The sequence below is a fragment of the Cavia porcellus genome, unplaced genomic scaffold, assembly GCF_034190915.1.
Source record: "Cavia porcellus strain 051 isolate PalLab524CR breed Dunkin Hartley unplaced genomic scaffold, mCavPor4.1 scaffold_10, whole genome shotgun sequence".
Classification (NCBI taxonomy): Eukaryota; Metazoa; Chordata; class Mammalia; order Rodentia; family Caviidae; genus Cavia; species Cavia porcellus.
The window spans coordinates 74,911,089-74,929,458 of record NW_026947493.1 but is presented as its reverse complement, the minus strand read 5'-3'; positions in this window follow the sequence as shown (position 1 = coordinate 74,929,458).

The window sequence follows — 18,370 nt, the reverse complement described above, 5'->3', positions numbered from 1 at the left end:
GATTTCAGTTGTGCCTCCCACAGTAGAACACACTCCCCCTAAGATGTGATTATCACAAAAATACAAAATGTATTTCTATAATCAAAAGATCATGGTAGAGAACTTACAGGACTCTTATGATTTTAAGAATTTTGTTTTAAAATTTATGCTATAAGGGCCAGGGATTTAGCTCAGTGGCTTAAGTGCCTGCCTGGCAAGTGAGAGGTCATGAGTTCGATCCTGGTACCACCCCCCAAAATAAAGAAAATTTATACTATAGTTTTTTGTTTACTTCCTTCTTTCTACTATAGGGCACAATATATTATTCATAATTTGAATGTTTTTTATCAATTTGTTTCAATCAGGATAAAACATGTCTATTTTTGTGTTTACTGTAATTTATAAAGGAAAAAGAGTGGAGAAAATAAAACCATGTTTAATTAACTTAAATTTAAACTTATTTTATTATCTTAGCATCTAATGTTGGCTAATTTGCAAGAACATTATTATAGCTGTTGAAAATGCAAATTTCTACAACCTATGATATAGGAATTTATATATCCATCAAGATCCTTAAGAGATTAAGGGGAGCGATATGTCTCTGATTAAAAATTTACTGCTGGAAATAGATCAAGAGAACATAAATTTTATCCAGAGCAATTAGACAAGAAAAAAATAACAGGAATAAAGCTAGGAAAAGAAGAAATTAAATTATAATTATTCACAGATGACAAGTTATTCTACATAGAAGACTCCAAAAACTCCACTAAAAAACTGATAGATTTAACTAGCAAATTCAGAAGAACAGCTGAATATAAAGTTAACATTCAAAAATCAATAGCCTTCCTATAATCACTAAGAGAGAAATCAGGGAAATATTATCTTTCAAAATAGCATCCAAAAATTAAATACCTGTGAATCAATCTAATGAAGGATGTAAAAGACCTCTACTTTGAAAATGACAGTACTCTGAAAAATAAGATTGAACAGGATATTAGAAAATGGAGAGATATCCTGTGCTCTTGGGCAGGAAGAACCAGTAAAGTGAAAATATCCATACTTCCAAAACTGGTATACAGATTTAATGCAATTCCAATCAAAATTGCAATAGCATGCCTCACAGAATTAGAGAAAACAATGCTAACATTCATCTGGAACCAGAAGAGGCCTATCTAACAAAGGCAAGATAGAGGGTATCAAAATACTGACTTGAAGTTATACTATAAAACTATGGTGATTTTTTAAAAAATATGGTAGTGCTTGCAAAAGAACCAGACATGAAGATCTATGGAACAGATTAGAACATCGAAAAACAAATCCACACACACTAAGCCACCTTATTATGGAGAAAGATAACCTCTTTAATAAGTGGTACTGGAAAAACTGAGTGCACACATCAAAGATTAAAACTGGGTCTTTATCTGTCACCATGTACTAAACTAAAATCAGAATGGATTAAAGATCTTAATATTAAAACAGAAACATTGAATCTGCTCACAGAATAGATAAAACACTTGAAGACAGTGGCATAGGCAAAGACTTTATGAATAAAACCTTGATTGCATAGGAATTATCACAAAGAATCAACATGTAGGATCTAATCTTATTAAAAAGCTTTCACAAATCAAAACAAATCACCAACAGATTGAAAAGAAACCCCACAGAGTGGGAAAAAATGTTCACCAGCTGTTCCTCAGACCTGGGATTACTATTGAGAACATACAAAGAACTCAAAAAGATCAGACCTCTCAGAATTAAAGACCCGATCCAAAGATGGGCATCTGATATGAATATGCACTTCTCAGATGAAGAAATACAAATTTCAAATAAATATATGAAACAATGTTCAACAGCACTGGTCATTTAAGAGATGCAAATCAAAGCACCACTGAGATTCCACTTCTCCCCAGAAAGAATGACATTTATCAAAAAATCAACCAATAACAAATGCTGGAGAGGCTGTAGGAAAAAAGGAACCCTTCTCCACTTTTGGTGGGGATGCAGACTGATACAACTACTATGGAAATCAGCACAGAGATTTGTGAAAATCTAGGATTGGAGTTCCCATTTGACCCAGCTATTCCCTTTCTGGGTATCTTACCATAAAATTAAAAACATCATACCTCAGAAATATACGTGCAGCAATGTTTATAGCAGCACAACTCATATTAACTAGATGTTGGAAACAATATAATTGTCCATTAACCAAAAAATGATGTAGTATTTGTATGCCAAGGAGTACTACTAAGCCAATAAGAAGGATAAACTTGAGATGCTTAGTGGTAAATGAATGCAACTAGAGACCATACTCATAAATGCAATCAATCAGACTTACATATATATACATTGTATTGTCTCCTGGTGTGAGAAGCTGAAAGAAATAATATGTGTGTGTATATACATATGCACACACATATATAAAAGATAGTTGAAATAATTGTACTCCTTTTATATTTTAAAGAGGGTAAAATTAAACACAACAAAACAGAACATAAGAAAGCAATGTAAGAGACATAAATTTCAATGCAAGACAACCAGAGATCTTCACTATCTAACATACTGTTTCTTGTTTTCTTCCAAATAGTTGTTCATAACTTCACAAACAGTGAATCCATTCAAAATAACATAGTATAAAACTGATCAGAACAGGATGATGAAGGCATTTTAGGTTTTCAAGACCAGACAATCGGGAAGTCGACAATCGCTGTCACAGTGTCACTCATTCACTTCAAAATAGCTGTCTATACATTCATGTATATTCAAATTAAACAAAACAAAGCAGACTGAAATCACTCTGAACAAAGAATAATTGTATTGCTGGATTTCACATCATGATGCCACAGAATCAGCACTGGGTCCTATAGTGTGTCTTTTTCTTCAGAGTAGTTGTTCATTTCATCATGCATTATATAAACAGTTCTAATAAACTATTCATAAGTACCATGCATGTGTGAGTTTCTACATGTATATCTATCCTTTCTGTATTAGAGGGAAAAAACAAAACAAAGCAAGATAATGCAAAACAAGAAAAACATGAAAAAGTAATATAAAACCACAATACAATGTAATCTATAATGGTTACTATGATGTCTCTTGTTAGCTTCATAGAATTGTCTATATCATCAGGCAGAATATAATTGAATATAGCAGTACATAATAATAATATAATATAATAATAATTAAATTAATGATTTAATTAATAATAATATTAATAAAAACAAAACATTGGAGACATTGTAAGACTTCAAAACCAGGTAATAATCAAACCAGAGTGGGTATCCTACTGAAACTTGTCATCTTCAATGTAGTTGCCTAAACTCTCAGACTTGATACTATCAATCATAAGAGATTCAAATAAAATCAGTCAATACAAAACAGCAGTCTAACAAACCAGATTCAAATAACACCAGTGATGATAAGATAGTGTAAGTTATACAGGGCTTCAGATTAAGTTAATAGGAAATTAAGGATGATTCCCATATTATAACTGTTATTTTGGGGCTAGCTGTCTGTGTCCTCAAATCTAGTACAAATAGACAAACAGGAACAGAATATAATCCATCTAAACAGAGCAGTGAGAGTAATGTGGGTTTTAAATCCTGATACACTATTAACAATGTCCTCTGCCTTCCTGTTTTAGACAGTTCCTCCCCTTTCACTCCCACAGGGTGCAATGCACATTTTGGGTCCCACCATTTCCCTCAGTTTTTAGATGGGGGGTCAACCTGCTATTTACCTAAGTGGTTCCAAACCTTCACACTCCTGATCTCAAGTTGTATTCCTTTACCTACAAAAGCCTCAAGGTTTTCCTTTGTTATAGCTGAGTAGTTCTCTACTGCACAAAAGTATCCTGTCTTTCCAATCTATCTGCAGGTGCTAGTCAAGTTGCCCCTATTTCTTCTCCTGTCACATAGAGCATTGTTTTCTTATATTTTATTTTTGGTCCATAAACTCTCTTTCAGATTAATTATATTTCCTATACAGAGCATTTCAATGGACTTTACCTCCTGATCTACTTTGCCTGTGTTTTTTTTGTTGTTGTTGTTGTTGTTATTAGTATACCACGGCCATCCATGTTAGTGATTATAGCCAATCTTCTCTGCCTCATCTCTGCTATGCTATTTTTCTGCCATTGGTTGTCTACTTTTCTCCTTCATTCCACTGTGTGCCCCATTCATTGAGGCCTGTCTGCCACTGTTCCTGAAATCTTAGTATTTTTTCCTCTTTCTCTAGAATGTCCTTCAGTAGTCTTTGTAGGGTTGGATTGGTGGTCATGAATTCTCCCAGTTCCTTTTTGTCATGGAAGTATCTTATCCCATCAATTTTGAAAGACAGTTTTGCAGGTACATCAATCTGGTTTGGAGGTTATTTTTTTCAGGGCTTGGAATACTTCAACCCACGTTCTTCTTGATTTGATGCTTTGTGTCAAGAAATCTGCCATGATTTTGATGGGTTTTCCTTTATAGGTGATCTGTTTATTTTCTCTCATGGATTTTAATATTCTGTTCTTGTGATTAATTTCTGGGATCTTGATTATTATATGTCTGCATGTAGCTTTGGTTGTAGGTGGCTGGAGTTGTATATGCCTCATACATCTGAATATAATTTCCTTTTCCTATGCTTGGGAAGTTTTCCTTAATTATTTCGGTGAATAGCCCTTGTAATTCCTTTGTTTACCCTTGCTTCTTCACTCACATTTTTTATTCTTAAGTTAAAGATTTTCTTGTCATCTTCTAGCCTTTGTATTGTTACTTCCTGCTTCCTTGTTATCTTTAGGAAGTCTTTCCTTTTATGATCAGACATCGCCTATGTTCAAATTTTGTTAATCTATCTCTAGTTTCATCAGGGAATTTTTCCAGCTTTCCATGGAGTTTTTAATTTCCTGGTAATCTCTTTGAATCTGTTTCATGTATTCTAGGTTTTCTTTATATTTTTCATTGAATGTTTCTCTCCTGTTTTGTGTTCCTCCATTCCTCCATCTCTGTCTTTTTGAGAGGTGCTTAGCATTTCTTTTATCAATCTTCTTATATTTTGCTTTACTTGAATTATTTCAATTTTGAGCTTGTCTATGTTTTCACAGATATATGTCTTTATGTCTTCTGATGTCGTGTCTGATATTGGCATGTTTGTTGCCCTCAATCTCTTCTGTATTTACCTCTCTGGATCAATATTCACAGGGTTGGGGGCTGGGGACTTTTTCTTATTTCTCTCTTGTCATGTTTCTGGTTTCTTCCATACAGGTGTATAGAGGAGGTCCCTCCACCCCTTTCTTTGTTGGTTATGGTTCTTCTGATGCGTGCTGGCTAGGGATTTCTGCCATCTCCAGTTTTCTGTTGGTCACTGAGGTACAAACTGGGGCAACATACGCTGGCCTCTCCCCTCTGAGCCGTCAATCTGCGGGGGCTTTCACCATGTTAGTGGGTACTGCACATATGGAATTGGTTTGGGACAATTTATTGGGTCTCAGCCAGGGACATGACCCAAGCCAAGCGGATCCACCAATCTGCTCTGGGTAGGGAGCAACCAACTGAAGTCACTGCCATTCCTTGTTCATGCCCATCCTGCCCAATTTCAACATGTCTTCCAGTTGGTCAGCCCTTTCCCTTGGGAGGGTGTTATTCCAAGTACTCACCACAGGTTAGTGCAGGTCTCCACGCTGGCTCCTTTCTCCACTGGGCTCACCAACTCCTGACTTCAGTGCAACTGTGGCTCCAGCAAGTCACAGTGGTGCAGGTTTGCACCACTGGCAGCTCCAGCAAGAGCACTGTGGTCGCTAATCTTAGCTGCTCTAATGGTATACTCAGGATCATTTGACCAGTGCTTTTCCCTTTAGTTTGTTCCTAGGTCAAGAGGATCCGTCTCTCTCTGTGTGGTCCTCTTGAGGATGTTTTTTTCTGGCATCTGAGTTGTTTTTCTCAGGTAGGCTCTGAATTTTGCTGTTCACTGATCCTCCATCTTTAGCTCTTGGTAGTTGTACTCTCGTTTTTTTTTCATTCATTGAAATGAAAGATTTGCGCTGATATTGTTTGGGCAATTAAATGAAGATAACTTGTACTCCAAGTAAAATAATTTAAAGATAGTACTGTGCAATTTGTTAATCACCCTTACCTTCTAATTATCATGTTTTGAAATTTTGTTTATTCTCTTTGAATAAAAAAAGATATAAAATATTGTCTAAAATTTGTGTATCATGTATGCCTGCTGTAAAGTTTTACTGAATAAGTGAAAATTCTAACCATATAAAAATTTAAAATTATGTAATAAATAATAGAATATACTACTGTGATTTAGAATGATGTTATAGAAGTACAATAAGATTATAGAAGAATGTTCACATTGTGTCACTATTTTGAAAAATTTAAAAGCAGTTATATAATTTTATAGAAAGAATACATAATAAAAATTGAAAAAGAAACAACTATATATAATACAGAGCTGGTTAGTGAACTGATTATTTATATATGCAATATTTTCTACAATGAATGTTATTTTAAAAGATTTTAATTTTTTAAAAGGCTAAAAATAATTCATAAGATTTTATTATTATGAGTGACTTATTTTTGTTATTTTCATTTCTTGAAATGAGCTATTTTTTAAATTGAAATATTTATCAGAAATTTCAGATTGTATTTGAAGTAACTTTTTAAACTTAGAAAAATTAAGTTGGTTTCACTAAAATATTAATACAATAAAATAATGGAAGAATTCATAAAACTTAAAAGAGATTTAATAATAACTAGGTATTTTAAGAAAATGGAATGGAGCTTTAAAACCATTTAGCTGTAGCAATACTAATATTCTCTGTCTAGTTTAAGATTTTTACATAATAAACAGCTATTCTAAATTTCAGTTTGTCAGGCATGACTTCTTTGTCTCACAAATAATCAAATTAAAATTAATAATTTTCATTAAAATGGGAATTTGTTGGGTCATACAAGGTAGAAATCCTTGGAGAGAGGCGTCAGTGACTGTGGTCCTTGAATAAATATTGCTAGCAAATTCCAGTTTTTCTCTTTATTCTCATTTTCTCTGTCTATATTCCCAGGTTGCACGCATTGTATTTACTCCCTCTTGAAATATTTTTCTTTTTTTCTCTTTTACTCAGGAATCTCAGTTTAAAACCATGTCCCTTCTTCCTAAATATTTCACCTGTTTTCTGTCCTGAACTCATCGATGGAATCAGGACGATGTGAGGAGCTAACAGGCCACAGGAGCTGGACGCTAGAGTCAAAATCAACACTGCAGGAGTTTTTCAGAATGAAGAAGGTTTTTTCCCAATGGGGAAAAAAAAGTGTTTGCAAAGAACGGTGAGGATTGGGCTGGAAAAATCAAATGGCATCACTGAGACATGTACCTCAATCCACACTGGTTACTACTCAATCCCACAATTAATGATAGCTTCTTGCCAAGTCATGGGGTAGCATTTTATTCAAAAACCTTACTGTGTTCAAAGCAGTGCTTTTTTACTTTAAATTAGTGCTCTAAGTTACAGGGTAGAATAGATGAGCCATATGGAAATATATAGTTTATTTCCTTTGGCAATATAGCCAGTCTTCTCTAAATAAATAGGTAGAAAGATAATAGATAGCTAAATATATAGATAGATGATAGACAGACAGACAGACAGATAGATAGATAGATAGATAGATAGATAGATAGAACAAACTTTGGCAAAAGATTTGAACCAAGGGAGTAGTACTCTATCAAAATCAACAGATATGAGAACTTTTATTATCGTACTAATTACATGACTAAAGAATGCAATTAATTTCTTATTTACCTCTAACATTAAATCTATATTATATACATATCACATATAATTAAAGGTGATTAACTGTGTAAAAGTTGTATACCAAATGTTTAAATATTCTCAAAGTAAAGGGCTATCATTCCACAAATTCATAAGTAGTGTACACTACCTTTACCACTATTTTATTGTCATTTTAGTTCCATCAATTTGCTGTTAGTTTTCATGACTGATAAGGTTTTAGAAATAACAACAAACAAAATCAACACATATGATTGAAATTAATTAAAGTAAATTTAGGCATTAAATATCTTTAAAATACAAAGAAAAAACTGAATTGTGAAATTCATTGGGCTATTTATAAAATTGTTCATAGGAGGAAAATAACATAGACTCCTGAGTAATTATAAATTAAGTGACCCTTCCAAAAGAGTGTGCACATTCTCTAACAGAGCCCTCTGCACAAGGCAGACTAAGTTATTGGTTACACTGGGATAAATGTGTAAAACATAGGTCAATAAGCCTTTCTGTAAAGTGTGAAATGTAATTATTTTAGGATCTGAGAGTCAGAAAGTCTCTGTCACAACTACTCAGCTCTGTCTATGTTATCCAAAAGTAACCACAGACAATATACATGCAGATATGTGTGATAATTCGCTAATAAGATCGTACACACAGAAATGTTGGCTATATCTGGCCTGAGGACAGTAGTTCATAAGCCCCTATATGAGGTGACAGGGTTGACATATTTTTAACTGGACATAAGTAAATTTTTCCTGTCTTCATCTGGCTCTTAGCTGTTTATCTAAAAGCAAAGCAGAAAAAAATATTTTAAACTGTAAACTTAGTCTGATAAAATATTATATATTATATATATAATATTATATATTATATATATAATATTATATATTATAACCTGAAGGCAGAAAATGTTGTATAGGTTTCTTTTATAAGTTCCATTTTAACGCGATTTAGCAGAATAATGCAATTTTATTTAAAACTTCAAGTTGCCATCTAGTTATTCAACGTCTTTACCATAAAAAGTACTACTTTGATCAATACCAGTTAAAAATTCTAAACGTAATTAAAATAGTGACAGATGCACTTTATAACTTGTCAGAGGACACAAAAACATCTTACCAGTAAAATACTTTAATGAATGTGGATCTTTCTTATACTTTCTTGGGGATGCTATTAACTGAAAAGACAGGCACACAGTAATAGTGCTGGGACTCTGCACATACGTGTGTTTGTGGGATATTTGATATTGTACCAGATGCACACTTATCTATGAAAAATGTAAAAAGTGGAAAATATACTAGTAATTCTTTTCAATTTCCCAAAGTACATCCACTGTTCCACTGTTCTTCTGGAAACACCTCTCCCAACATGAGGAACTAATATTCCCCATTGACAATGAGACTCTCTCATTCCCTGAACATAGGGTTGAATTCTTGTCGCAAGCCCAGCCTCTGGTAAATCTGTACTTTCAAAAAAGTGTTTGGCTGGCGACTAGGGAGACCAATGAGATGAGTTAAGAGACAAGAAGGTCAGCCCTATTCAAAATGTGTTTGACACGTTTATACAAAGGAATAAAACAAGTTATTTCCCAAGTAGGGAACCACAGTACAGTAAACAAATGTTAGCATTGCTGCTTCTGTTCAAATACGCTAATAACCTACAATAGGGATTTTTAATATCTTGACAAGAATTTGTAAAGTTCACAAAACAATTTCTTCTCGAAGATCAGCTTTCATGTTTGCAGTTGTCAGTCATTTTTAATGCTGGGCACTGCTGTGTTTTCCCTCTGGATAGACATTTATGCACACATTCACACACACAGACACACACACACACACACACACACACACACACACAGCAAATAATAATAAATGCTCTCAGAAAAAAACAGTGTCTTTTGTGTTACAGAATAATGAGTGAGGCTGGTCAGCGGTGGTATCTCTAATGTACAATGCTGTCTTCAAGAAAGTTTTGAAATCCTGTTTCATTATCTTTATTCTTGTTTTTAAAATAAAAAAGTTACTATCTTCTGCCCCCACTCCCTCATTTCAAATGTGAATAAATTACGATTAAGAAATAGAGATATACTGAGCCATGGTCATGCAGAAATCAGAAGCTGAGAGTCTGAAATCAAATTAAACTCATTTAAAGTTACACCCATTTTTCCCAGTACACTATGCCCCTTTCTCAAGGAAATTTTGTATATGTAAAGGATAAAGGTATTTTAGTGAAGCATGTCTCCTGTACAGTTTGGACAAAAGCCATAGCACAGCTGAAATCTATCATACCCCCATTTTTCAATTGATCAGCATACAGTGCAAGATCAACAGTTTAGTCTTTTCTAGAAATCATAAGACTTTCCATAGCTTACTGATGGCATCATTTCCAGTTTTACATAGCCTATTTTATTGGCCAAAAATCAGTAGTAAGACAGAAAAAAAGGTGTGTGTGTGTGTGAAATAACCCCTATCCCAGAGTTATGTATTTACAAGGACACAATAACAACACAGCTTCACACAGCAAACTGACAGTGGACAGTAGACTGTTTTGAGAGCTGTGACTGGGGATGCTCTGTGACTTCAAATATGGCTTTTCCTGTTGGGGAAATTAGATTCTGATAAATATCTCCAAGAATGAGGAACAAAAATCAGTCTTTAATTTTTTGTATGTAATGGGATTTAAGTCTCTGGCACCTAAACTCTTTGGCAATCATGCAAACATCAAAACACTTCAACAAATTCTTAACTAGAAAAATTAACACTTGCTTACACTATTGTTAGCTTCATAGTTCAAAGAATACAAAATCAATAGCAATTAGGAAGGAAAACCTTTGAGAAAGGAAAAGAAAGTTAGAAAGCAATTGTTTTTCTTAAAACCTATTCCCTGGGTAACTTCATGTTCTCATAAAATATCATTTCTCTATGACAAATAGCACACAGGTCTTTCCCTTCTCAGGTAGAAAAAAAAAAATACCATGCTGTAACAATGTGTATAATATATTTCATTATTAAAACTTGTATTATTCCAATGTTACTAGTTTATAATTATGTGATTCTAGAAGCTTAACTCCACCACCTATTTGTTGCTTAGCAACAATCAAGCTGCATGAAATACTGCAGGATACTGATTGTGGGTCAGGATGGGTAACCCGGCGTGGGAATTACTGAGGAAGGGTTTCTCACTCTGGAGTCATTAAAATGTTGTCTCTACGTAATTTAGTGGAGGCAAACTTGCCCGACTAAAAGAAACCTGGGCTATGTATGGAGCATGAGAAAAGACTTCATTGTAGACTTTTTACCACAAAAGCATGCCAATTATTTTTCAAGGACGCAATGTCTCTTATTGCAATTTGTTGCTTAAAAAAAAATGAGTGCTAATTGTAATTATGGTGCAAATGGAATAATTTTGTCTTTTACTTGAATCTCAGCAGAGCCAGGCTATGTAACTCACTGGGTGTTCAATACAGTCTAAGAGCGTTCTTGTGTCTAAAAATATAAAGTGGAGTAAACAATGTGGCCTGTTTTCCAAAAAACCAAGGCTCAGAATTATTTCAACAAAACACAGAAAATACAGGAAGATGGTTTTACCATGTCCAGAGACCATGTGGAAAAAAATATATATAGCTATCATGTTTATATATAACCTAATCAGTTCAATTACTACTCCTAGAAGGCCAAATGGAGAATTTTGATCTAAGAAAGGCTGAAGCCAAGTACTGTAAGGTTACCTGAGTCTGTCTTCCTCTCTCTCCCTTTCTCTCTCTAGCTTTAGCGCATGTTTTTGGCATGTTTCATAAAATTACAGCCCTATGAGTTCATCTTTTGTTTTTCATTTTACAAACATATGTGAATTAAATATTTCTAAAAATAAATTAAAATGAAAAATTTAAAAATACAAAGATGCAAAGTTATTTAAATCGAGTAATGATGTATTTAATAAGGAAAAAGCTTAGCATGGCTGCTCAGCTAGTGGCTGGTCAACTTTGTGAACAGCGAAGATACCTATAGACTTGAAATTATTAATTCTGCTGTTTGGTTTTTTTAGAAAAATGAAAATATCATAAATATCTCTATTTTTAAATGTTAGATTGACACACACACACACACACACACACACACACACATTGTCATGTAACACAATTCCTAGAGGAAGATTGCACCATAAGATTTTAATGAAGCTAAAAAATCTCCTACTGCTTTGTGCAGTGTTTCTTGAGTTGGTAGTGATGGTGCTGTAAATAAACTTATTACACTACCAGTTATAGAAAAGCACTGTGTAACACATGCAGTTATGTACAGTACTTAATACTTGTAATGACAATGAGTCAATGTCATTTGGACAATGAGACAATGGATTACTTGTCTATATAATGTGTTATACTATGTGTTTTATCATTATTTTAGAATAATCTGCTTCTGGTTATACAAATACATTAGGGGAAAACAGTATGCTATGTTTCATCACTAGCATCTCTGCACATCTGAATTTACTATACCTTTTGGTCACATCTTTTGATGCTATACTTGATTTAATACAGTGGTCTAGGTATGTGGTAGGTATCTATAATTTGTAGAAGCACACAGTGATGTAACCACAACATTAAATGAGAAAATTATTTCAGGGCACATTTCTTAGATTTATATTGTATTATTGTGCATAAATAGATGAACATATAAATAGAGGATATGCATATAACTTAATGTAATTTTTTTCACATTTAATTTTTATCTTGTATATAGATTTTACCTTGTACGTAAATTTTTTTTACAAACTATGAATGTTTAAAAATACATATATGTTTAATCCCAGTCAATAATTTTTAATCCTAAACTTTTATAATCCTTAAAATTTTCAACCTAAACATGCAAAATTGAAGTATGGCCTCAAACCATGAATGCATTCTTGGCAATATGTACTATATGTAGAAACATGAAAACATGTAACAGCAATAGCACATGTGTTGGTTACTCTTCTCTCATTGCTGAGACAAAATACTGGTGCCCAAAATTAAAGAAGGACAGGTTTATTTAGCTCATGGTTTATGGAAGTTTTAGTCCACAATTTGCTGGGTTCAAGGCAGAGTGGCGTGGCAAAGGATGTTCATGGTGTCCAGAACACAGCAAAATCAGCAAGAGCAAAGGTGAGGAGCACAGAGAGAAGACTCTTTCAGGCCCTTATATTATATGTAGGCCACATCACCTTAAGGTAGGGGTAGCACTCACACCCATAGTCCCAGCATTGGACCATGAATTAATTATAAACTCTAGAAACCTGCCCCCATAACTGCAGGAGACTTTGAGGGGGACATCCAGACACGAACCATAACATTTTTAGATATCATTTAAATACAATACTTCAGTTCATGAACTTCACGCCTTCCATGCTTCTGGGGAAGAGAGCCACTGATCTGTTCATCACCTGGAGCAGAGTTCCTGAAGGAAACAAAATGTGTGTTTCCATTGCAAACCAAATTATTGAAGAATAGAAGCACTGGTGAGCCAATATGTTACTGTATTTAGAAAATGAAACATTATTTTTTCCTTTCTATAGCTATATTATTCATTTTAAATTTTGAATATATTTTTGAATGTATCATTTTATTCTATAATTCAAACAAAATTTTAAGTAATCCAGTTACTTTTAATAAGTATGCTATCAAATCAATCAGAATATATGTGCTAGAAATTTCAAATAATATACAGCAATCTACTCAAAATTAGAGTAAATACAGCTTTTTACTATTTTAAAACTGTAAAACCGAAAACATTTTGACCCACTTCTAATGCTGGAAACATAACATTGAATTCACTGCAACTTTCATGTAAAACAATACCAAACACCAAGAAAGGCATTCTTTACAGGGATCTTGGTGTCATTTGATAGAAAGCATTGCTTTTAATAACAGTGGATACAAAAGAACTTACACTAATAAATATGTCAACATTTTAAGAAAACTACAAATATGTGAATAAGAGCACCTACTTACAACATGATCTTCATTTTAATGAATTTTGTTACTTCAAAATCTGAAGAACATCTAGAAGAGGCACAGTCAAAGAAAAAGAACAGGTAACATGATTTTAGTACTGTCCCTTGAAGAGTGAACTGTTCCTTGAAGAGTGACTAACTGCGTTGGATATTTGAATTTATAAGCCAAGTTGAGGAAAGAGGATATACTGTTCTAGGTTCTCTTAACATAAATGAATTAACCATTAAATAATTACTCAGGTTTTGTCTCTATTATCTGTTCCTCTCAAGTAACTTTTTCATTTTAATTTAATTTCACATGTGAATTTGCCTTCAGAAAAAAGAGTGATATGATCATTCAGATTCATTAAGCAACTGTTTAACTTATGTATATGCTAGTTTATATAGATATAACTTTTAATTGGTTCTGCATCTAGGTAATTATTTAGATTGACTTATCATTTATGATGAATTTGAGCATAATCACTTCTGAATACAGAACTAATCAAGTTCACTGACCTGCAAAATAGATAATAGAATGTTAACATTTGTAACCACGACATTTATAAAAGGGATTTTAGAAAATAAATACCCAACAGAAGCAACTTCAGAAACTCTAATTAATGAGGTCAAGAATGATACATATCTTTTAATACAAGAGCTTAACTGCTGACAAGAAATTGTGTACATAGATCAACACATTTTTGCAAAAATCCAACTAATTTCAAGGGAAATAAAAAGAAGGAAATAATAAAGACTATAGGAAGATAAATAAATTACAAAACAACAGAAAAAGTTAGGACAATCAGAAGTTATTTTTTAAAAATACCAGCAAAATTGACAAATGCTTAACTAGACCAACTAAGAAACAAAAGATACAAACAAATCATGACTAAAAAGGGAAATCTTACTACAGAACAATATACATCAAAACAAACGCAAGCATATGTTTTGAAGAAACGTGCTAGCAAATTAGATAACACATAGAAATGATAATATTTGAGGAGATGAGAACACTAATTGCATGATTTGATCACTACACATTACATACATGTATATACTTATACCATATTTACATATATACCATATATACATATACAAAGCTGTGTATCATACATAATTATAAATATTATATGGCAATAAATAGTTAAAATAAAATGGAACTTTAGCAATGCTGTAGTCACAGACTTGGAGCAATGCAATTAAACCATTAGAATTTAGTTTTTTTTTTTTTTAAAGGAATTGAAAAGCTAAATAGCACATATACACAGTTAGTAATCAAACAAATTCCAAAAATAAAAGCCTAAGCCCAGATGGGCTCAGTGCTTCAGAGATGTCAATCACTTTCCCTCCAATTATTTAAACTGTATTAAATTACTATAAACTACAGTTACCTTCTGTGCTATAGAATGTTAGCACTAATCCTCTCACCTAACTGTATTTTGGTTGATGTCTGGAAATTTGGTTATTTTAGAAATTTTTCCACAGTACTAAATTATCCCATATAAATATAGATGAAAAATTATAAGCAATACATTAACAAATATAAGCTAATGAAATGATGATATTTAATCATATCACAACCAAATAGGGTTCACTGCAGAAAAGCTCAACTTCATATGAGGAAATTCACTTATTCAACCTGATCCATGGTTTTGTTGCAAATGATAATGACTTTCATACACACCTTTACTTCTTCTATTTTTGTTGCCTTACCATATAAGCATGAAAATAAAGCAACCATATACAGATAGATAGACAGATAGATACAAATATATATGAGTTTATGTGTGTGTGTGTGTGTGTGTGTGTGTGTGTGTGTGTGTATAATTTCAGATAACGATTAAGGCTATGAAGAAAATAAAGTGTAATAAAATCTGAGATGAGGGCTGGGGATTTAGCTCAGCGGCATAAGCGCCTGCCTTGCAAGTGCACAGTCGAGAGTTCAATCCCTGGTACCGATTTAAAAAAAAAAAAAAAAAAAAAAAAAGAAAAGAAAAGAAAAAAGGAAAATCTGAGATGAGCAATGTCCTGAGGTCATTGTAGACATAAATGAAACTGAGAAAATTTTCTGGGGACGGGCACTTCCTGGTGCCGTCTAGAGGTCCTAAGACACAATAAATTGATACATGATATTATTTCTCTTTTGTTACTTAAACATATTTTGATCTTAAACATATACTAGCTTTCTAACGTGAGTTGTAGAAATTTTTGTGTATTTATTATTAGGGAGATTTTGAAAATCATTCATACTGTTTTTTGCATAAGTCACTATTCAGGAATTGCAAATCATTTATTAAATACTAAAATTTACTTCTTCATTAATAAGTAATGTATTCAAATTTCAACTTTTCTGAGCCAATTTTGTAAAACTTGCACTATATTGAGAAATGTTTACATTTTTGATAGATTTTAAAATTTGTCATATTTTCTTCTATATGTCATTATATTTCCAAAATTTCATTCTGAAACTTTTAGGTACTTCTTTTCATGTTAATTTGATCTCATCAATTTATCTATTTTAATGTTGTTTATCTTTTCTAAGAAGCATTGTTAGCTTTTATTAACTCCATTTTCTTTCAAGTAATTTTAATTCATTTTTATGTGAGTGTTCTTATTTTTATTATTTTAGTGCCCTATGTTATTGTTCCCCTAAATGTAATAGCTTACTATTCCAGTCCTTATCTTTGTGTTTTCCTTAATAGTACATTAAAATTTACTTTGAAATTATGTTATTGTGATATCTTATTTCAGTATAAAGTGTGGTCTTTTGAACATTCTTCAGCTAATTGTAAATGTTAGTTTTAATTTTATGTTTTGGTCCAGGGGACATTAATCACAATATTTCTCATTTTTCGATGAACTAAGACTTTTCATTAACATCTAAGCAAAATATTTTTGATCAAAATACTAAAGATAATTTTGGGATTCAGAGGCATGTAAATGGAAAGATTTATCCAATTAGAAATTCTAAAGCATGTACAAAGTATTTATGTAATGAAAGGTTTAAACTAGATGATTGGAAAGTATCTAACGTATGTGTGTATATATGTAAACATGTGATAATTATATGTGTATATATATATATATATATATATATATATATGCAAAGAAACATGAATTATTTGGTGGGACATTTGATATTTACATCAAAGTAAAGTAAAAATACACAGAAAAAATTCCATATTCCTGATGTACACTCATCCAAAGTCCTGTAGGTTTTAACATTAACCTTTGAAATCATGAAAAATACTGACATTATGCTTCAGACTTTTTTTATATAAAAATGGTTAGATCACACAGAAGCTCTTTTTTTGGAGTGCAAAAAGAACACTACATTTTTCAAAGTTGACATAAGCATTCTAATATAAATAAGACAAACTTTTATTTGCTAATTTGCAGAGATTTTGGCAAGTCCATGAACACCAAAGTGAGAAATTCTATTAAATATTCTAACAGTTTTTCTTTATTTTTTATTTAAAGGAAAAAAAAAACAATGTAAGGATACAAGTAATACAGAATTACAAAAAGATGGTAAGAAATCACTAGTTAATAGATTACATGTTGTCATCTTAAAAATAGTTGTTCAAGTTATAGGATTAAAGCATACAAAGTGGACATTCAAACAGTGAGACTGCAAACAGTTGTGTTCAATGATCCAACAAAAACTCAGTAAAAAGGTCATCTATCTTAAAACACCTAAACACACTTGCAGTTGTATCCTTTAGAGCACTTTTTCCCTCTCTTTTTTACAATGAAATTTACACATTTTGGGTTTTATTACTCCCATATTTCTTATTACTTTTTTTGGTAGAGAATAAAACCAAATATGACAAAACAAAGCAGTCAGTCAAAACAAAGGATAGACATAGCACATGATGTACAAACACAATATAAGATTATCAACAGTGGTTACCATAATGCTTCTTGCTTCCTTAAAAAGAATTGTCTATATCATTAGGTATAATAAAATTGAACACAACCATACAGAACTAGACCAGTAAAATCTAAACATTGGAAACATTACAGGACTTCAAAAGAAGATAATAGTCAAACCAGAATGGGCACCATACTGAATCTTATTGCCTTCAAAGTAGTTGCCTATACTGTCAAAATTGATACTATCAAACAGAACGGAACAGAGTAAAATCAGTCAAAACAAGATAGTGGGAGTAATACAGGGCTTCAAATCAAGTTAATAGGAAATCAAAAAAAGTTACTATAATATACCCTGCTAATTTTTTGATTAATTCCCTTAATTAAAAAAAATAAAAATAAATAAATAAAATTTTTATGAATAAAGAGGAGATTGAGATAAAAGAAGACATAACCACATAACAATACAGGTCAAAGCATGACAATTTCAGCAACCTAATGCTACACCACAAGATAACCCAACTTAGTAGTTACTATACTGTCTCTTTCCTTGAAATATTTATCTATAACTTCATATACTATAGCATCAAACATATCAATACAGTGTGAAACCATTCAAGTGGATGAAAGTAATACAGGGTATTTAGAACTAGCTAACAGAAAACCAACAATGGTTTCTATATTATCTCTTTGCCTATAAAATTTTTTGTTTATACTATCACATACAATAAAATCCAGTAAGATACAACATGATAAAACCAAACGAGACAGAAGAGCAAC